Source organism: Chelonia mydas, chromosome 8 (assembly GCF_015237465.2).
Source record: "Chelonia mydas isolate rCheMyd1 chromosome 8, rCheMyd1.pri.v2, whole genome shotgun sequence".
Lineage (NCBI taxonomy): Eukaryota > Metazoa > Chordata > Testudines > Cheloniidae > Chelonia > Chelonia mydas.
In genome coordinates, this window is record NC_057854.1 from 19,668,599 (window position 1) to 19,691,047 (window position 22,449).

Consider the following 22,449-nt stretch of genomic DNA (forward strand, 5'->3'; position numbering starts at 1 on the left):
GGAGGTGGAGGGGCTTAACCCCCGAGAGTGGACCCCCGAAAAGGGCTGTCACACTGAAGGGGGTTCCCCACGGGGACCGCACAGGGCCAAGAGTGGGCACGACCTGTGAGTCCATGACAACATGTGAAAGCTCTTGGTAACAGCTGCTCTAACAGGACTTTGCCTTTGTTTCTGGTAGCACTGACAGGCTCAGATTTTTATTGTACAGCTCAAAGGACACAGAGGGTTCAGCGGCAGCAGCTTGGAAGAGGGAACATTGTCTGCCCTGCCTTTGGCATTTTACACTATATTTCTCCTCCACCCCCCCCCCTTGCACCGTGCAGCAGGAAGAAGCATGAAGGCCTTTGCCAGTTACCAACCCCCTCAGTTTCTCTTTAGCCTGCTGTGCTAAGCTACCGTGACAGAGCATTTCGCTCTCTAACAGGCTCTTTCCTGGCTAATCAAACATGTAGCTTGGCCCTGAACCCCGTTTCTGTTCCAAACAGTTAGCGCTGGGAAATAGAATAATTACATGAATAGATAAGGACGTGTCTGAAAAGCTGGCCTGGTTCTTTGATGGAATAGTTAGTTGCAGACTAGATGGAAATGGCTGCAGAGATCTGCTGGAGGCCACAATAGTTGTTTCCTGGTTCATTACATCAGGACTCCTTGACTACCCACACCTGAGACAGAGGATTGCAAGGGGAGGAGTCAATGTGGTTCATCCAGTGGCTCATGTGGGCTGCTTGTGGATCTGTGGTCCATACAGAGCACCTGCTACGTTCACCACAGTGCTTTTTGGTTGGCAGCCCCCACCAGATCAGACAGCAATTCCAGAGGGAGGGGCGTTAAAGTTCTGAAAGCATGATACAGGAACTGATTAAACATCCAGCTCCAAAAGCACAGTGCACACAGCCAGTGAACCCATTGTAAAGGGATGGGAATAATGGTCCCCAATAACAGCTCTCTTCTCCAGGGACTGGTTCTCTCTTTTGCGGTCTCCCTACTTGTGTGCTTAAAAGAGCAAAAAGAGGGTGAGAGCTTCAGGATTACGGTAGCAACCAGTGCATGACTGATGATCTCGAGACTGTAGCATGTGCATGAAGAAGAAGGGTGCAGGGAGATTAAATAGGATCGCACTGTTCCAGGAGATGGGTCTGCGGCACAGAATCTGGTTCTGAGTCTGTACTTCCCCTAATTCAGGGTTCCATTACATAGAGTGAACTAGGCTGTAAAGCTCAAATCAGAAACTGAGTTCTCCTAAAAGTTCAGGAGTCATCAAAAGGGTTTGGATTCAGTGTTCTGGTCATGATGGATCAGGGTTTGAACACCCGCAATGTTCAAGGGAAGTTGGGTTTGAGGTTCTGGCTGTTTTCAAACATTTATTTGAACTCCTTGGATGCAGTGGGTTTCATTCAGAAGGCCTCACTCCTGGGAAGGCCTTTTTTTTTTTTTTTTGGCTTTGATCCATGCAGAGTTTTTATCCTGAGAATTTCATTTTGAACTTTAAATGAACCCAAATAAGCAAAGAGTAACTCAGCCAAAATGGTCATGTTTGTCCTGGTTTCTGGTTGAAAGTAGAAACATCTAACACCCCAACATTTGGGGATGATCAGCTCCAGAGTTTTGGTTAAAGAAATGAGACATTTGCAAAATTCAGATCTAGAGCATAATTTGTACTGTGAACTCCTCCCCAGCTGTGGCTTAATCTGAAGTTTTGATCTGGCCTCACGTGTAGTTGACAGTACTATGCAAAATCAATTCAGTCTTATCTATTATCCACTTGACCTGAACCTATGAATTATTCCAAATTCACTGTAAATTCACCACAGTGTCACTCAAAATACAGCCTTCATTCACCACTTTCCTTTAGTTCCAGGTTTCTAATGAATTCCAAGAAGTAGGGACAGGGTACAAAGATGACATGCATGTCTGAGGGTGTGTGCATGACCCCTTCATCTCTCACAGCACTTAGATTTTCAAGTGTTCTTCAGCATCCTTCATATGGGGCGAATGCATTCCACCAACACACAAAAATAAAATCATTGAATAGCCACTTTTTTAAAGCCATACCAAGTTCATCACTTAACGTCACTTTTCATCATAATCTAATCGCCACAGAGCAAGGAAAATCATCATATGGGAATGTGCTTGTCTCCATCAAGAAACCAGTGATTATTCAGACAATAACTAGGTTTATTCTCTTCGTTTCTTAAAATGAATGGAGTCTTATGAAGATACTCTGCAGAAGGGATTATTTATATTGGCTTCTGGATACTAAAGTAAGTGATGGGAGCATTAGAAAAGGCTAAGAGATATTCATTTGAAAATAAATATAAAAGTCTTAATGATTTTCACTCTGCAGAAGGAAAAGGAAATGTTAGGTTATTCATCAGATTAAACGTGCATTGCTCATTCCATCTGGTTACATCCAGGTCCTGTATGTAATGCCATAGCTGGAACTTAAATACCAAGACAGCCAACATTTTTGCTTGGATTTTTATTTTTAAGTTAGCATTGCCACTCTACAGCCAAATGGCCACTATTTTTTTGCTCATTCTTGGAAACTCAGTTCCAAATATAGGACCAGATCCTTAGATGGTGTAAATCAGAGTAGCTCCATTGACTCTGACAAAGCTACATCAAATGATACCAGCTGAAGATCTGGCCCTGAATCTTAAGCATGTTGTAATAGGAAAAATGTATAGTTCATCCCTGCATGGATGACAATGTCCATTAATGGAGAGACAGAGCAAATCCGAATGACATGTGCACACTCTCACATTCCAGGAGACAGGTGCATGCTGTAGCATTTCATGCAAATAGATGTCTTCACTGAACGCATCAAGATTGCCTGAGCATCTTAAAAGAAAATAAAGATGTCAGGAAAGAAAACCAATTTCCTCCATGATCCAGTTGCCCTCCCAGCTATTCATCACACCTCCAGATTTAAGTGTACACATGCAAAGACCACTCATGCAGCAGAGGTTCTGGTTGTGGGAGGATAAAGTGATTCTGAGGAATAACAGAAAAATATTTCCATGGCACAAACAACAATACGTCATTTATGAATTACTGATAACAAAAATGTATGGTCAGGTCCTTCTGACCTCACTCTGGTGAAACTGCCATTGACATCAATGGGAATGTTTGCCCAGATGATCTGACCTATAATTATGATGGAGGCATGGTAATGACTTCATAATTAGTCCCATGTAGAGATCTTGGTGCACTGGAGCTGAATCCCGTTTGAAATACAGGGGAGGCCAGATTAGGTAAGAATTTCATAACCTGTACCTATCTCAGCAATGAGTGTGGGGGACAATGGGATGAAATCAGAGAAGGACAAGATGTCCTTTTGCTTAAGGCCCTGGATTAAGAGTCAGGAGATCTGGCTTCAATTCTTGGCTCTATTGAAAAGTTCCTGCATGACTTGGAACAAATCACTTAACTTCTTTGTGCTTGAGTTCACCATTTGCAAAATGGGGATAAGATCTCCTTTTCTCTGCCCTTTGTCTGTCTCCTTTGTTTAGACTGTAAGCTTATTGGCTTATGTGTTTGTACAGCACCACCTAACACAAAAGAGCTTAAATGGAATTTCTAGGGGCTACTATAATATAAATAAAATAAATTAATTAACCAACCACCACCACCACCACCAATTTTAATAGAGTTCCTGTATTTTCTGCTAAAGCCTCATTTGATATTCCATAATCAGCCCTGGCTTTTTTACTGTCTTTGAGAGAGGACCTAGCAGGGACTTAACTCCTTACTTGCTGGAAAACAAGCAAAGCCTCTGGACCTTTTCAAAGAACCAGAACATCCAAAAAACTCTGGGGAAAGTTGTAATTTGGGTACAGGTCAGGATCTGAACTTCATGATTTGGATCCATGGCTGCCAGAGACACTGCCTAAGAAAAGTCCTTTAGCCCACTTTAAAACATTCACGATAAATCTCCTTTTGGCTTGACATTTCTGTAATACGTTGTTGCAGAATGTTCCCATAACAGCTGCAGGCAGCTTGTGCCATCTCAGTGACCTTGTGCAGCAATGGTGCACAAACTGTAAAAGCTTGGAATGATTTTGCATTCTTACAGTGTGGTTGGTAGGAAGGGTCAAGGGGAAAATATCAGCAAGAGGCAATACAAACTAAAGTGGGGTGGCAGAAGAAGATTGGGGAACTAGCTTGGGGAAAAGGATAAATGAGGGGCAATCCCTACTTGCATGGCGGGAGGCAAAATATATAGTAAGTCAGGCCACAATGGGAACCTGGTGGCATATGGATTCATGCCCTGCTTTCCTGTTTGTGCTCGGACACATTGCTATGGGTAGATCAGGGCAGTTCTCCTCTAGGGCTCGAGGAAGTTGACTATAGTGTTGCTACAGGGTGCCTGTGCACTGGTATGGCACCTACCTCAGCCACTGAGCAGCTAGGAATGCCACATCACTTATCTGCACAGGGTACCATGAGACCATCAGAATCCCTCAGGTGGAACTATGGCTATGTGTTGCAATGCAAAGCTGGACTCCTTTACAATTTCAACAAGCTACTTTTTATTTCAATTTAACTGAAATTATTATTATTAAAATAATGCCAAGAAGGCCCAATGGAGATCAGAGCTCTGTTGGGCTGGGCACTGTAGATACACATAGTAAGAGATGGTCCCCAACCCAATCTAAATAGGCAGGACAAAGGATGGGAGAATTTCTCTCTTTTCTTTCAATATTTTCATGCAAAGTGAACCTAGCATAAATTTAAGTTTTCTAGTGATCAAAATCAGAGAAAGCCAGCAGATGCTTCTTCCTGTCCTGTGCAGTTATTCTATAAAAGTATTTTAAAGAGCATATATGAAATACTTCCAAGGGGTTTCCTGGGACATCACACATCTTAGACTTATTTGGACTTGGTAGGAACCAAACAATCAAAAAAAGAAAAATCTCTAGAAGGTTAATAAGATTTCAGAAGGTAGGAAAAAAAGATTGCACAGAGGTATTATGTGAGAGACTGTAAACCCATTTGCTATTCTCAGTTCTTATTTTAATGCACCAGCTTTATGTTAGATGTGGATGAATTTACAGCCTTTAAGTCTATCAGGTACTTGAGCTTTTAACATGCAAGGGGCCCTATGATCTGTCAATTACCTTGTAAGGCTATTCCTCTATAAGAATTCTTTATAATGTCAAAATTAGTACTATGGGACCCCATTATGTGTGTTTTAGCATCTCCTCTGCTCCTACCAGCTTCGCTGGAAGTTTAAGACCCTCAGTTCCTAGCAGAGTGCACTCAGCACCTCACAGGATTGGGTGTTCTAAAGAAAACGATCAAAGTGACCATGAAATAAACCCCTATGCTCCTAGTTCAGCATTCTGAAAGTTTCAGGGGAATGGTTTACACTTTCATTTTGAAATTGCAAGCTCCCCTCTTAACTTTGATGCTCAGTGTCTTTGTAAGTACAATCCTGGTGCTTGGCTCTGATGAGCTGGACAGATTGCAACAACTGAACTGAGGGAAAAGATCATCTGTTTTTTTTCTAACACAGAGAAATTGTCATGGGCAGGAAGAGGGTTAGAATGAATTATATTTCACTAAGGGAGGATATCGTTCAAAGGCCGATGAAAAGGCACCACAACAAACCATTGCTTAGAATGCTCTGAGCTTACAATGCTTGTACAATACTTTCCGTCCATACAGCTACTGTCCAGCTATTTTATAACCATTGGTTGGCTGCAATTAAGTCTTCCGCTCAAGTCTTTCTGAGATGTTCATCTCAAGTCTTGCTGTGCTCTCCTATATTGTAGGCCAGAAGCCACAAACATGGCAGCTGCTTTGGTTCAGACAGTATTCATTCCTCCTAAGTTCATCCCAGAACGGAGTGTCTCAAATTTAGAATCTTTCCAAAAGCCCCTGTTCATTACAACAATGCTGGGTAGCTGCTCCCAGAGTGCATGGCTGTAAAGTGTGCCATCCATGAACACAGCAAAATGGCTCTGCCAGAAAAACTGTTTCTACATGGATGAAATCAACCATTTCAAGGACAATGCAACAATCAATCATTTCCTCAGTGGTAACAATTTTTCAGAGACACTCAAGTGTTCTAAGCAGTGAGTTGAGCCGCCTGACTGATGGAGAGATGGAGCACCCTAAATGTCAACTAATCCTCTCCACTTTTGTTACAGCTGTGTTAGAAGCTCTGTTATTTAATTATTAGGCCTGATAGTCAGGAAACTTGAGTTGTATTCCTAGTTCTGCCTTTGTCCTGCTGTGCGACATTGGGCAAGTTACTTAAACGGTCTCAGTTTCCCTCCCCATCTTTGTCTTGGGCGTTTAGACTAAGCACTTTGGGCAGGGAATCTCTATTACTGTGTGTTTGCACAGCACCTAGACCAGAGGGACCCCAATCCTGGCTGAGGCCTCTAGGTGCTGTCATAATACAAACAAGCACAAATATCAGTGTCTACATTCTTTACATACTTATGGATCTCTGTCACCTCTGGTTTTTATTGGTCTCAGTTAATAACATAAATAACTTTGTTACTCCGTTGCTTTTGCTTACATTTCAGACTGCCCATGGCTGCAGGTAGGAAATATGGAGTAAAGACAGACTTCTGCAGGGGCGTTCCTTGGGGCAGCATATCTGTGCATCCTGTTCAACTTTCTTCCCAGTCACCAAACAAGCAGGCCCTTCCTGGACCGTTCCCTGGGCTCCCCTTTGCATCATCCACGACTGACAGAGACAGCAATGCTTTCTCCACAATCCATTGACACGGTTGCTCGGAAACATTCTGCTGCTTCCCAGATCTCTGCTTCACTTCTGGACCCACACAGCTTTCCTAATTGCATGGCGATGCCCTGTATTTTATCATGCTAGGTGAGGCTCAACACAGCACGACCAAGTGGTTTGCTTCAGGTCTGGAGCTCTATCCCGGCTCCCATTTCCTTCCAGTGAGCTTCACCAGGGTAGCTATTTTTCTGATCTGATTTACCCCTCCTCCTCTGCTTTCACGCAGCTAGAAACCATCCCCCGCATGCCTCTGAGTAATTACATTTTGTGAATTGGTATCACCTTCCCTGTGAGGATCTCAAAGCATTTTACAAGCTATACTTAACTAATCCCCAAAGAACCCTTATTAAGTTAGGAGAACCCACTTATTTCAGAGCTGATCATCTGAATTAGGGGACTGATTCTGCAAAGCAGTTAAGCACGTGTTAAATGGACTCCAGAATGACATAAGCACATAGTTAAGTGATTTGTTGAATCAGGGCCAAAAGACTACACCGTTTTTTAAAAATGATCTTTTTATTTAAATAGTGAAAAGAAAGACTAACCGGAGTAAATGACATAATATTTGATATAGGAATAAAAATAATCCCACATTTCATCTTAATTTCTTATTCCTTTAAAAATCAGCCTCGAGATCTATTGCTCAGCTTTTCGGGGATGGGTGGGCTACTTTGACTTATTTTTACATTTTGTGTGTTGTTTATTGTACAGTGCTTAGATGTTGCACGACAGGAATGCTAAAACGATGTGAAATAAGTGTAAGAATCTGTACCTTGTTCCTTTATTTAACAAGTGGCTAAACACCAATTAAACAACATGGCACTATCCAAACATGTCCTTGCGAAGTGGAATTTGTTAGTGCTGTCCCAAGAGAGTAACAGTCATTACCATTCACAATTATTTAGGCTAAATCAGTTCCCAGAGAAAATCTAATGAAGGGACCAGCTCTATTAAGCCATGTATACGTTATCACTATATTCAGGTTACAAGTGGGGAAACAAAGGCACAGGCCGTTTGAGTGGTTTGGTAATGTTCACACTGCAAATCAGTGGCAGAGATTGAAACAGAATCAGGATTCCTGGGTTTTCAGTCCCTAGTTCTAATCCCCAGATGCACTGCCATGAAATGCATGCACGCATGCTTTCTTATTTTTGTTCTCTTATTATGGTGTTCATTATACTAGTCCCCATACCAATCACTTAAAAGTGTATTCATCCAAGACTATTTGGGAACTATTTAAATGGTAAAATTATTACGAATGGGCAGGGGGAGGGGGTAATTCTTTTTGTTCACTTTTATGGTTATGCAATATTAATGTTCTAGATTTGAACCAGAAGACATCAGGAAAAGCAAATATGTAGGTCTCATGGGAATAATAATTTTCCCATTTTGCCCATTTATGATAATCCCACTTTCTGGAATGGCTTCTAATGTCTGGTTTTCAAAGACCAAAAGGCCAATGCCCTGCTCAAAAATGCACATCTCACTTGCTAGTGCAATTACTGCAGCACACATCCAAATCCATATTTAGCAGACCATTAGATATTAACAAATACCTGATTTATAACTACAAGTCCAATAACTGTGCATGCAAATTAGGTGTCCAATGTCAATGCATGTCTGCATGTGGTCCAGACTCCCCAACCCAATGCTTTTTTATTCTGAATAGTAACTACACAAATGGGTCCCTGCATAAGTTAGGAGATGTGCAGGGAATAGTGAGGATAAAAATAAGGGTTTTATCTACACATGGACACTCAGGAAAATTAATCCAAATTAACTAAAGGTGAATTAATCCAAATCAATCAAAGTGAATTAAACTCAGCCAAAGTAAGGCCACTTTAATTCTGAATGAGTGTCCACACAGGGATTTAATGAAGTTTAAGTAATCCACTTTAAATTCACATCTTTAGTTAATTCAGATTAACTTTCCTAAGTATCCCTGTGTAGACGAGCCCTAAATATTGACCAGCTACCTCATTTACTCTGCACCATCTAGCCTGCACATGAATGAGATAGTGAGAGGGGGAATAGAATGCAATCAAAGGTTGTATTGTTCTGCATAGGCAGTAAGTAGAGGGCAAAGTTGGGACTGTGCGTGATCTTATCTTGGGCACTTCCTGGTTTTTGAGAGCTTTACTTAGCATCCTTATTGAGCTTCCACACAGCTGTGTCGTATTGAGTACAGGATATAGCACGTGCAGTGCTGGTGTTTGACTATAGCATGGAGGAGTAGGATGGTCTTGTGGCTAAGGCACTAGTCTGGAACTGAAGAGATTGGGGTTCAGTTCATGACTTTGCTATAGACTTTCTACATAACTTTGCACAAGTCACTTAACCTCTCTGTGTCTCAGCTCCCCATCTTAAAATGGTTCTAATAGGACTTCCTTTGTCTATTAAGACTGTAAGCCCTTTGGGTCAGTCACTGTGTGTGTGTGGGGGGGTGTTTTTAGCGCTATAAGTATATGATCTGAGGTGCTGGAACTGTGGGTGCTGGGGATGCAGCAGTGGTTTTCCACCATACACAGGGTTTACAGTTTGGTTCAAAGGCTCTCAGCACCCCCACTATATAAATTGTTCCAGCATCATTGAGTCAGGGTCTCTAGCTACTACCATCATATAATAATGTTTTCATTTCCTGGGGTGGGTTCTGAATGTGTCTCTCCATAGCTGTATGTCATGGATATATTTTGTCCCTTGTATGTATGCGACAAACCTTTCAACTTCACGTGAGCGATTTGGAGGATTAGATGCGAGTTGTGGCACACTTCCTCTTCTCTCCTTTAAGTTTCAACTCCGGCGGCCATTTACTGCAGCGTGTGTTGCAGCATCCCCATAGCTTTTCCGTGGGGTGAGTCCATGAAGTATGGATGGGCTACAATAGCACCTCCAGAGACAAGGCCACTTGGGGGGAGGGATAGCTCAGTGGTTTGAGCATTGGCCTGCTAAACCCAGGATTGTGAGTTCAATCCTTCAGGGGGCCATTTAGAGATCTGGGGCAAAATTTGGGGATTGGTCCTGCTTTGAGCAGCGGGTTGGACTAGATGACCTCCTGAGGTCCCTTCCAACCCTGATATTCTATGAAGCCAACCTCTCTGTCAGCTTCAAAGGCAGAGCCAGTCTTGGGCAGGAAGCCCCTTGCTTTCTTTGGCAAGAATTGACAGTGAAGAGGGTAACAGATACAGCACGGCTGCCTTTTCTAGTTCTCTGCTGCACCAGAGTCCCAGCACAGAGCTCAATGGAATGGGCTTCCTTCCTCCATAACCCTTGTGACCCACTGAATCAGTTGGCTATGCTGGGATAGAAATACTGTATGCATATAGTTTCTCTTGAGTCTAATTGGAAAAGACAGCAGTCCAAGTGCATTTGGAGCCTCCTGTAGTTAACAGCAGCACAAATGATCTTTAATATCCTGTATATCATTTTGATTAACAGCTGGAAGACATTAAGTCTTATCAGTCATGTGGCACAACAACTAAGAACAAAGGCAACAACTAAAACAATCTTTCACTCATTTCTAAACCCCTTCGGGGGTGGGTGGAAGTGTTAAACTTTTCTGAACTTGGAAAAAGTGATGTGAAAAGGATACTGTCAAAGTAGCTTCCTCAATTTGAAAATCCTATTTTTCCCCCCACAGTTCATACTGATCTTTAGGAAGCTTCAGACTGAAAATGAAAGCTTCTTACCCAAAGGTTTCTTCCATCTCTCAGTTATTACAGCAGTGCTTGTGAAAGCTAAGCTACACCCAGTTTCGTTATTGTAGGACTGTTCATGAATGCTTGGCTACTTGAACTGGGATTATTTTCCCTCAGGAATGAAACTTGGGACGCTGGACTCAAAAGTCACATGAACTTAGCAAACAGATACAAGATCAGGGGAAACAAGATCATTTTTCAGGCCTCATCAATGCTCCTTTAAATAAACAAGATCCACTCTAATCTTTAGAGCATCACAGATTTAAACTTAAACATTAGTATAATTGGCATGGGATAAAAATGTCCATTCCGGTATCTCTCATTGATATGTGGACAAAATATAGGTACTGGTAGCAGAAAATATATGAATGGACACTAGAAATACAGTTACTCTTTATTCTATGCTTCACTAAATTAGATAATTTTCTGTTTGCTCAACTGCCGGAGTGGGAAAATTGCTGAAAATGGACAAGGCCATTAGAAAGAGTTATAACTGGCATAAACAGTGCCCCTTCTCTTGAAGAAAGAAATACAATAGAGTAGCATTCAAATAATAGCTCTTACTACAGTCTAGTGAAGCAACTGTTCAGCGTTTACATCGTAATTTGGAAAACCTGCAGGTGACTATAAGAATGCAGTGTCAAGGTAAAGAACAAAACATAGTGATGTGAATTATTAAAACATATACGGCCAGATCCTCCATTGATGCATGGCCTATTACGCCTGTGTGATGTAGATTGCAATAGCTGTGGTGGGAGAAACAAATAGGTATGGAATGCAAGATGGTACAAATGTTTATCGCCATGAATTGGGAATACGTGTATTTCTCAGTACTGGTGAGAAGGGAGTTATTTAAAACTCAGGCTGATAATACCTTTATACCACCTTACTCCATCATGTATCTTGGATATGCTACCTATGTTACAGAAAAACAAATTTGAAAAATGTTTTAGAGAGTTAAAAATATTCTTCGTACTATTTATTTTTATCCCTGCATCTGTAAAGCCGGGTTTCTTAGTTACCACAAGCACAGTCACACAGGGCTCAGAAGGAGCCATTGAGACATCTAACAAAGATTTTTTTAAAAACCCTCTATTCTAAAGACATCATGAGCGAAATGGTGGCCACACTGAAGTCAATAGGAGTTTTGTCACAGAGTTCAGTGGGGCCAGGACTTCATCCCCTGACAAAAGACCATGATTTGGGGCCCTTCCAGGGTTAGAAGGGAACACTGTGTGTTCCACAGGGAAGCTGAGAACATTCTTGGGATAAAGCTACTGAGCTTGATTTTTCAAAAGAGCTCAGCTCCCATTTAGAACCTGACCCCATTAGTGGATGCTGACCTCTTTTGAAAATCTGGCCACCCATTTCCAGACCCAGCAGGGCTGAGAGATTACGAGCTTTAAAGCCAGGACAACTTTTTTCTGTATCACAAAGGTGCCATTGGTGCAGGGCTAAACCCTGCCCAAGTTCTCCTTGCAGCCTTGCGCATGAAGGTAAATCAATTTGAGCAGGCCTGTAAATGGGATTATACTGAGTGTGAAATGAACATCCTTCCCAAACTAGTTGTAGAGAAACACAGTAGCTGTATCTGTTCATCTCAGGAAACTTTGTGCTAATTCCACATGGAACATGAGACAGCAAACAGCTGTTCTGAATGGCTTGTCTTTCAACCCTCCTAGAAATTGCCAGACCAAATTTAAATTGCAAAAACGAGAACACAGTACCAGCTGATCACCTGTGTTATGGGTGTTGTCTCTTAGAGCATTGGGCACCAGAGCTCCATTCCCTTCTATATGCCTCACCAGTCCTAATTTTCCATTACAGCAGTCTCAAGGTAGGATTACTTTTGAAGAAATTTGATCCCTTAATGCATGGCACACCAAGGCTATCAGACACTAACATCCTCTTATTTCTGAATAGAGCCATTTATCAGCAGATGCTCACAGCCATTCTAGGTTATATAGTAGCTGGTGCTTTTTATAGTACAGATCCAGTCAACTGATAATTAATCCAATAATGCTTATACATCTCCTGTTATCTCACAGGAGCACGCAACCTGAGCAGTGAACGTGGAGGTTTGTTAACAATACATTGTCTTTATAGTTGCCACAAAAGCTTTAGTGAACATCACTGAGTCTCTTTCCAACCAAAACTGGATTTAAACTGGGGGTGAAATTCTAAGTGGTCAAATAAAAAGAAATGGCCCTTTTATTAAGAAGATGGGTTTTGTAACTCCTCCTCCTGCAGGTGGTATGCCCAGAAACATAGAATCCAAGAGAGAGATGGCTTCTTTGGAGGAGAGCTCCCACAATGAGAGCATAACCTCTATCTCCGTCCCCTCCCTTTTTATCCTAAGGTGGGAGTAGAGTTGGGACTCCAGGGCCTCGAGCCAGCTAGGTGGGCCAGTGCAAACGTATGGAAAAGGACCTAGAGAAATCCTGTTTGATTCAATGGTTAATAAAAGGTAACCTGCGTGGAACTTAGAATGCAGCCTACGTGTCATAATCAAATAAACTTTAGGCTTGGTCGTAGGTCCAGCACTGAGTGAGGTCTTGGCACAGAGCACATTATAGGCCAGATCCTCAGCTGGTATAATTGGCATAGCTCCATCTGGTCCTATGCAAGCAGAAGGGCATGCTCCCCTTCCAGGTGAGGGTGCTCAGCACCTCTCAGGATCATCTTCCCCAGAGGTGGAAGGGCTTTGTTTTCTCCACAGAGTCCAGGCTTTTGCTTCCTCATTTCCATATCTCTGAAGGAATCTGCCACTGGCTGGAGTGTATATTTGCTTTTGAAACATGTTATTTGCCTTGAGCTACTTGTGTTATTACAAAACACCAATACAGAAAAAGAAAATAAAGAACAGACCTTAGAAACAAGTGGAAAGCAGAGCGGAAATGGTTTCTGCCTGGGCAAATGAACACATGCTGTGAACAGAAAAAAGGACTATTTCATCTCAATTACAATGCTCTTCTTTCTAGTGGAAGCTGAATCTAATGGTTTTCAAACAGTCCAGAGACGAGAATTCAAACTGAAACTTTATATCACTCACTAGCACCCTCCAGGCAATACGCTATAGACGGTGCAGTAAAAATAACACAGAGAAAGACTCTGCACATGCCCCTCTCCCCACATCCATTGCAACTGACTAGGTTCATGGAGATCATATTGGCACATTGCTGCGTATGTCCTGCAGCCCCCTGGAAATAAGCAATGCTCCCTCAGAGGGTCACCTTTCATTTACATTTCCCTTTCCATCCCAGATGTCCTTTCCTCATCAGACCACAGTAAAGCATGGGGCATCAGACTGTGTCACTGAAATTACTGTGATACCTTTTATTCACACAACATGTATATTCCTGACACAAAATATGTTACATACACAAAGAATTATGAATCCCCATCCAGCCCTTTAACAACATGATCAAACTTTCCCCATCCTTCTACTCGATTATATGCTGCAAAAGGCTCTCTCTGCGAGTAATGAGGCTGTTTTCGTTTAGTCCCTATACAAGTTATTATGGATAGACACTCACTACAGAAAACAACAGTAATACCCACAGCAGATAAATCCAACATAAAAGGCAGCCCTGATACAATAGTAACATAATTGAAGATTTTGCTTTTCCTTCTGGCTTTAAATGTACACCAGACAGTAAATTGACTTGTTTTGAATGCATTCCTAAGTCCTGCAGAAACTTTCCTTATTCATTACATTTTATGCAGTAGAAGGAAAGGTGCAACTGACATTAAGCAATCAAAAATTTTCCAGTTAAATATCAATGTTATTTTCCAATCAAGGAACTTTGCAAAATTTAGATGGGTTTTGAGGAAAGACTTCGTTCACACTTGCAGGCTTGATAATCAGACAACAGGCATTGCCAGGGAATGACGGTTAACTGAAACAATCTTAAGACATCACCTTCGCCAGTCACACTTGAGCTATCACACACGAGTTTCTTCCCATCACTAATTCATATTTTTTGATTCATGAATTCATACTAGGTTAGGGAGCTCAAACAGCAAACCCATCTGTGAAAGATAATGAATGTATAACCCCTCTGCCACCTGTTGTCAGCAGCAAAAAATGCCAGGTTCAATTATCTAGGGGTTCCTTCTGAAAACACCACCAGCTTGTGCCCCATCCAGAAACCTCTCCTACACACACTGGATAGGCAGTACTTCCCCCTCACAAGCACTGAGTCCAAAACAAATAATGTCTGGGGGTGGGGAGGAAGGGAGAAAGCACAGAATAAACTTGGAAAAGCCAGCAATTAATAAACCAACAATATCTATTAGAGAAGACTCCCTCCTACCCCTCAGGATGTCTTGTCAATAATCTTCACTTCCACTCCTCTCTGTGAGTGGCTACTGAAGCAATGCATTCTCACATTAGCCACTTCTTCCACCCCTACTCCCCACTCACAGTTTGTTGTCCAGGGTTGACGGAGTCCAAACTTCAGGCAGGTCCATCTCCAGCCCCTAAGGGAAGTGCTGCTTAGCTTGCTCCAGGAGCTCTTATCACCTGACCCAGCTCAAGTGATTTCATTACTGGTCCTGTTGGTAAGGGAGACCTTCACCAGAGTCCCTCAAAGTCCCTGAAGCTGCTGCTGCTGCTGCTGCTTCAGCCCAAACCACCTCAGCACCGTTACTCAGCTTGAAACTCTCTCTTTTTGTTGTATATCACTTCACTCCATCTACTGCCATGCTCCCCTGAGTCTTCAAAGAGAAATTAAAAGCATATCTGCCTCTTAGCAACATTCTTGGCTATAAAGAAATTCTTCCCGCAACCAACAATCACCACTTTTTACCTCTTTCTAGCTTTGCCCAGGCTTCTCTACCCATCTGCGCCAGACTGCAGTTTTGCTCAGAGTGACCTCTCACCCCGGGCGTGTCAGGGTGAAGTTCTTTTATCCTTTCATTACGCAGCAGGGATGATAATGTTTTACTGCTCCCAAACTTAAAACGTAACTGAATTTTCACCAGAATTCCCCAAACTGTCACATCACAGATATGCAAATGAGGCCTGGCCCGTTCAGCCATTTCCACTTGCCCAAAAACAGATGGCAACAGACAGCTCCCTTCCCTATGGGCCCCTGTCCATCTAAGTTCTCAAGCAGCTCTGTGCTGCTCTTCTCCCTGTGCACCAACAGGTGTCACTAGGAGCTCCTTACTTGCTAGGGCTTCAAGCCACAGGGCTCATGTAGCCAAAGAACCTCTGTCAGGCTGCTCTTACTTATGCTTTTGTCAGTATCCCCAAGGGTAACAGGGACACAGCCATAATGGCGAGTGGGGGAACACCAGCCACACCCCCTGCACTCAGATAGGAGCCACTGCAATGGTTCCGCGCTGGGGAGAGTTTCCAGAGGCTGGGGAGCTAGCTAGCTCTGGGGCATCTTAGTGCTGGTGAAGCAGTGCACAGCTGCCTTAATACAGGGGCAGATCTAGCCCTACAGAAGTGTCATTTAGGAACCCAAACGTGGACTTGGGCACCCTGATTTAAGTTCTCAAATCTGAAAGTTGGCCCCTCAAGGCACTGAAAGTGGAACAAAAATAGCACCGTAAAATACAAACAGCAGCCGGATAGGCCTGCACCCAGTGTATCAGGCTATTCGTTTGCATTGTAGAACTATAACATTCAGTGTATTTATTCCTGACTTGGGACTGCCACACGCACTTCCAGACTCAATACAGCGTTAACCACCCAGGGTTTAGCGATAGCAGCAGCATTTCCGGCTTTGTAGCAGCAAAGGTTTGTGTGTAATTGTTTCTGAGTAGGCGCAGTAAAGAGAACATTTGTTTTGTTGAACTGGAATACTCAGTAGACAGATTCTGCTTGTTTTTCAATTGCTTCCTCTCTCTCTCTCTCTCCCCTCCTTCTTCACCAGCTACCCAAATTCACCCTCTTTGTCTCAAGGAGCTATCTTTGCTGTCGTTTTATTGTATGCAGAAGAAGGCAGGCAGATTTAAATACACTTGGGTAGGGGTTGTCAATCATATTACCCAAAGTCTTCCAGAGGGCTGGCAGGATTGTTTACACAGGTTTCCCTAATGGCCCGGGGGGGGGGGTTGGGGGGCGGGAAGAACTGTGGGTTACTGACTTAAGCAACATAGGACTCCAGAGTCTTAGCACTTCCTATTTGTAATGCCCACAGACCCCAGTCATTGGTGGGTGGGATCGAACCTGGCGCCTCTGCAACTTAGTGCATGAGCCTCTACTTCATGAGCTAAAAGCCATATGGCCTTTAGCTAACGCTGTTGAGCAGACTCTTAATCTCTCTCTAAGTGGTCTTGGTGCCACTGGATGGGACAGAACACCACACCCAGGAGGTGTGTGGGTTACATATTGTCCTTGTCATAGAACCTTAGAAATAGAGCATGGTGTGGAGGGGAGGAGACCATTCTGTTAGCTCAGCCAGATCGTGTGGGGGTGATCCTCAGAACCTCTTGCTCTCTCTCACACAGACAACCCCTCACTTCACTGTGAGTTCATGGTATATTGTTTCTTTTCAGAGGACTGTTACCATGTTATATGTACCACAAGGCAGAAGGCAGGTTTAGCAGATCCTCCAAACATTGGGCTCCAGCCCTTGGTGGGATCCCAATAAACAGCTACTAGTAAAGGGGCAATCTTTACTAGGGCTAGGAAACAAAGGGTAATACTACCCGAGGAACAAAGGTTGAGTGAGTAGTTATTGAACGTACAGAATAATTCCTCATTAAGCCCTTAGATGGGATGTCCAATAGGAAAGTACAAAGCTGCCATTGTCCTTAAGGGTGCCACTTCAAGTCCACCCCTCTCTCTGGGGAAGGGTGGGGGCCTTAGGCATGAATTTGGATCTGCCTCTGGAGTCATAGGTTTCCCTGTTGTCTGTCAGCCTCCCATCTGCCTTGTGGGCCTACATCCTCTGCTATGCAGCCTGTGCTCCTTCTTTGGTCACAAAACAGAAGCCCCTGCACCTCAGCCCCAGTGTCTTGCCAAGTATAGCTGTATAGCTCACAGGTTGCTGCCACCATCCTGCTGCTTACATACCCTACCCTCTGTCACTTCCCCCTATGAAAACGTCCTATAGAACTGAACAGGGAACAAAACAATTAGCTTTTATGAAAGTTACAATACAAACCTACTCAAATAAATACCAAAAAAAAATCTCTTCTGTCTATACATTTTTGAGCCACCCTAGAGAACTCTATAGGAGGAGATACAATTTTTGGTTACCTTTTATAGGATGGTCCAAAACACCTGTAGAAAAGGGGTTTTTTTCTTATATTCTATAGGACTTTCCTATACAAATGTGTGTCACATTGTGCACACTGCTGGCCAGGCAATAATCTGGTCCCTGACCCTCCTAAAATGACCTATGTCCCAATTATTTCATTCCACCATAAGGTGGCATCTAGTGATGTGCTACCAGGCTCGCTACACTACATTTGCTGGTGTTTTATTGATCTTCATAATGCTTTATATATTTATTAACCCTCCTTACAAATCCTGTGAGGTAGATGAGACTAGTTATCTTGATACTTCACATAAGGAAACTGAGGCAGAGAAGTTAACAGTAACATGGGGATTGAGTGTCATAACCAGAATTAGAACTCGGAAGTTCCTGGATGCAGTCCTGGGGCAGGCCACCACACCAGGCCTCTCTCCTTAGCCCTGTTTGGTTTTAAGTCTCACGACAGAATTTTTATTTGTCAGAAGAAGAAGAAGAAGAAGAAAAAAAGCCCACATAGCTGTATTTAGATTCTCCCTCATTATTGTCGAGAATGGGGGGGACACATCTTGCTGTTAATTACTGTACTGCTGAGTGATGTCCTGGTGTTGAGGACTGGCTGGACCCCGAAGTACATGGTGCTGTACAGTCTTGCTGGTTGAAATGCATAGTTAGACAGTAGCTTGCCAAAAACAATTCCCAGCAACTCAAAATCAATTAGCAGGCTACTCCATCTCCTCTAGTCCCTTTTATTTATTTACTTTAATAAACAAAGACAAATTCTTACAGGTAATTAAGCTCTGTGTATTCTAATCAGGTGGAATATTGGGTGGGGAGAGTGGGAATAAGTAGCAAAGTAAAGTGTTTCAGAATGTCATCTACCTTCCGAACTGATACGTCAGTTCAGTTATCATAAAGGCCTGGTTCTGATCTTAGTTACACTGTGTTTATGCTCCATTGACTTCAACGGAGCTTACTTCTGACTTACTGTGCAGTGACATCGCAGTCAAGTCCAAGATGTTTTAAAGAGGAGAAGGCAGAATATTGGATCCCCAACCATGCAAAGGACTAAAGCAAATAACTCACTCAGCCCTGTTTACTGGGATAAATTCTGCCCGCTGGCCCCAGGTAAGGAGGTCCCCAGACTGAGAGAAACAGGTACGGTTTCCCCATATGCAAAAAGGCAAGGGGATGGATTTGGGGAGTATGCTCAGTCAATCACCCTAGCATTCTACATTACTCCACCAGCCACTACCTTGAGCAGAGCAGGGGGTTGCAGACACCGATCCCTTCCATGACTGTCTTGTTCAATCCAGGATTTAGGAAGACCCTGTATAGGAACATTAAGCAGCCCAGGCTGTCAGTCTGGGGACTAGAGAACCACAGGATCTGTCTGTGTCCAGCAGCCTCAGTGAAGGAAACCCCTTAATATTCATTTCAGCCAAGTCCTATGTCTTCCACAGGAGACACTGCAGGTGCACGGAGCTGCTCTAGCAGACAGGGAGAAGGTCGAGGAGCAGGAGTCTTTCTTCCAGTCCCACGGAGAACCCTGGCATCCCACCTGGCTATTGGGGCTGCTTTCCATGATTCAGCGTTTTCTGAATAATCCGTGTTATTAATGGAAAACATTCTGAGCACCCAAATGCCAGGGGTGAGATTCTCACCCCGGCTCTGGCCCTTTTACACTGGGTAAAAAAGGCTGGAGAGGTGCCAAGGGGCCCTAAAAAGCTGTGGTTCCAGATGGGGGAGGATTCCCCTGCACATGCACTCCAGGGACAGCCGTATGGCTGTTGTCCAAGGACCCCCTTCCCAAGCCCTGGGAGGGCACGTCAGGGCTGGGCTGTAGCACAAAACGCTTTAGAAATTACAGGCAGCCTCCAAGGCTGTCTAAACTACCTGAGGAGGCTCTGCAGCCCCTTGAATAATCCTGGATCGGAAGGGCACAAAGGTGACTTAAAATGGCCATAGCCTCCCTTCTGATTTTGTGAGTTCTGGGCTTAGAGGCACAGCATAGCATTCCCCCGCCCCGACATCCTCTTACAGCAAACAGGGAGATAATGAAGCCTTTTCTACTCCTGCCATTCTGCCTCCTTCTGGCCGGTTCCTATGTGCATGGCAAAGAACTTGTACATCAACAAAGGGACAACTCCAGCATCGTCATGCATCATTAGCACCAGGGGGAGCTGCACTTTGAAACAGATTTGCCGGCACAAAGTCCAGCCTCCCGTGATGGTTCAAAACATGAATTGACAGGGCATCTGCACATTCAGCACCATGGCTCAGCTGGGGGCATTCCCGCCTGTGGAAGAGAATAATAATAAAAACAATACTGAGCACTTTTCATCTTCAAAGCTCTTTAAGTCTGCACATAAATGAACCTTCTCTACCCCTCCCCCCGTCCCCGTAAGGCAGAGGGGTGTTGTGAGACCTGTTTTACAGCTGGGGGGATGGAAACACAGAGAGGCTCTTTCATTTGCCCAAAGCCCCACAGCAGATCAGTTGGCAAAGGAAGGCTTATAACTCATGGGCCTGATGCTGATCTTACTCATCCCAGCATAGTAACTACTGAGATCACTGGTGTTACTCCATTGTAGAAATGGTGTAAGAAGAGAAACAGGCCCATGGATTCCTAACCCCATGTAAACCACACTGGTTTTTGTGTTCAAGTACCACTAAAGATTCAGGCACATATTCCCTGCAGCCATTCCATGACAACACATACAGGAATAAGTGTTCGGGTACCAAGGTAATCGGCCAGTTAAATAGATCATAGATACCTATTTCTTGTTAAAACAGTCATACTTTAGAGAGGCAGTGTTTTCTAGTGGATAGGGCTGTAAAATACAACTGCGGAGAGCTGGCTTCTATTCCTGACTCTGCCACTGCCCTGGTGTGTGACCTTGGGTAATCACGTCCCCTTCGTGTGCCTCTGTTTCCCCTCATACAGCTGTCTTGTCTATTTAAACCGTCAGCTCTTTGGGGCAGGACCTCTCTTACAATGTGTTTGTATAGCCCTAGCACAGTGGGGCCCACCCTGATCTCAGCTGGGGCCTCTAGGTATTATTGTTACATACGGTAATACCATATATGGGGCCCGAGGGAATGAAACATTATAATGCCTGCTGCTTTAAAATCAATACCATCAAAATAGCTGTAAGACTCCCTAGTAACAGGAAATCCATTTCAGAGACTTGGTTATAGCAATCTGCAGATGGCCCAATATCCTTTAATATAATAATGGGGGTGGGTGTTCTCTTCAGATGTCTCCTTCCAATTTTGCACTTGTACACGCACGCGTGCGTGTGGGTGTGACAAATGGATCAGTAACAGACTGGCCAAACGCCCTTTCACACTTGATCCAAGGAAAGTAGGCCACCCTTAATTTATTTGTGTCTGACTAACTGATGGAATACTCAGGGCTCCCAATCCTTCTGCATTTTTCATGGGACTCAATAAATTTCTTACAGAAGCAGCCCCTGATACCTACTAATATCAGCTGTTACAAAGACCTGAATGCTTTATTTCTCTCTCCCTCCCCGCTTTGCCCTCTTCCCCTGCTCTGTCGGTCTGTCAAATTATTAATATTGCTCCAAATGAAAGTCAACAACCTTCTCCTTGGAACACAAATAATCCAAAATGTTACTGGAAACAGAAGAATAAAAATATATATATCCCTCTTAATATTATAGACCATCACCACTGGGGCACAGAGACTGAATTTGGCAGGGGGGAAAAAAATCCACAAAACAATGGTGCAGCATAAAAAACAGAATATAGATATTTTCCCCCTTTTCTTTATTTAGTCTGAAAAGCGTCTCTTTTTAAAGGTTAGACCACACATTTTTAAACAAGCTCTTTGTTAATCTAGGGGTGGGTTGGGGGGTGTTTAAATTAGATTTGCAGTTTTTGAAGAATAAGAATGAATTATATACTTCACAATCTAGCTTACTCATTGATTGGTTGAGCTCTGTTATATGATTTCTACTGTGCTACTTTATCAACTCACTGTCAATTGAAACACTATGATCATGAAGAATGATCTTTGATGTAGATATAACCGTACTGGGATCTGGGAGACCTGAGTGCTATTCCTAGTTCTACTGCTTGCTGTGCACCAGATTGTGATACTCTTGATCACAGTGAGTAGCATGTTGCTTTACAAGTACATTGACTCACTTCAAAGGGGCTACCTGTGGCATTAGTTATTAGACTGGAAATCTTTTGGACCAGGGACCATCTTTTTGTTCTGTGTTTGTACCACACCGAGCACGATGGGGGCTTGGTCCATCACTGGCACTCTTAGGAGCTACTACAATACAAATAATAAGTATTATTAACTATTATCAGTGAGAGCAAAGGGATCCAAATCTGGCCTGTGCTGAGCCTCAGTTTACCCATCTGTAAATGGGAATAATATCTATCCACAGTTATAAGAACCTAGGATGACAGGCATTTTATGGATACAAAGCATCATCATTGGGCCAGAGCTTCAGCTGGCATAAGCTAATGTAGCTTCACTGAGCTATGACAATTACCCCAGCTAAGGATGTGGCCTACTATTGCCATGCATTTAAACGATGGCATATGACAAGCATAAATAGTATAAACCAATGCTATCATGGTTTTCATGTATTGGCATATCGTAACTCTCCACGGATTATGAAACCAAATTTAAACTGACAGCAAAATGTCTTCTAAAGGATTTGCATGAAGATTTTTGTCGACAAAAAACAAAATACTTTCCAAGTCACTACCAACCTGAGGTAAAACACAGCTAACC

General features: G+C 43.2%; 1 long non-coding RNA gene across 1 annotated transcript in view; it reads right to left on the reverse strand.

Moving 5' to 3' along the window:
- LOC122461507 overlaps positions 1-15,545 on the reverse strand; it is an 82,139-nt gene extending 66,594 nt beyond the window's left edge. Inside the window, exon 1 of the long non-coding RNA XR_006283443.1 lies at positions 14,882-15,545. This is a non-coding gene — a long non-coding RNA (uncharacterized LOC122461507). The remainder of the gene's footprint in view (positions 1-14,881) is intronic.
- Positions 15,546-22,449: the final 6,904 nt, after the last annotated feature.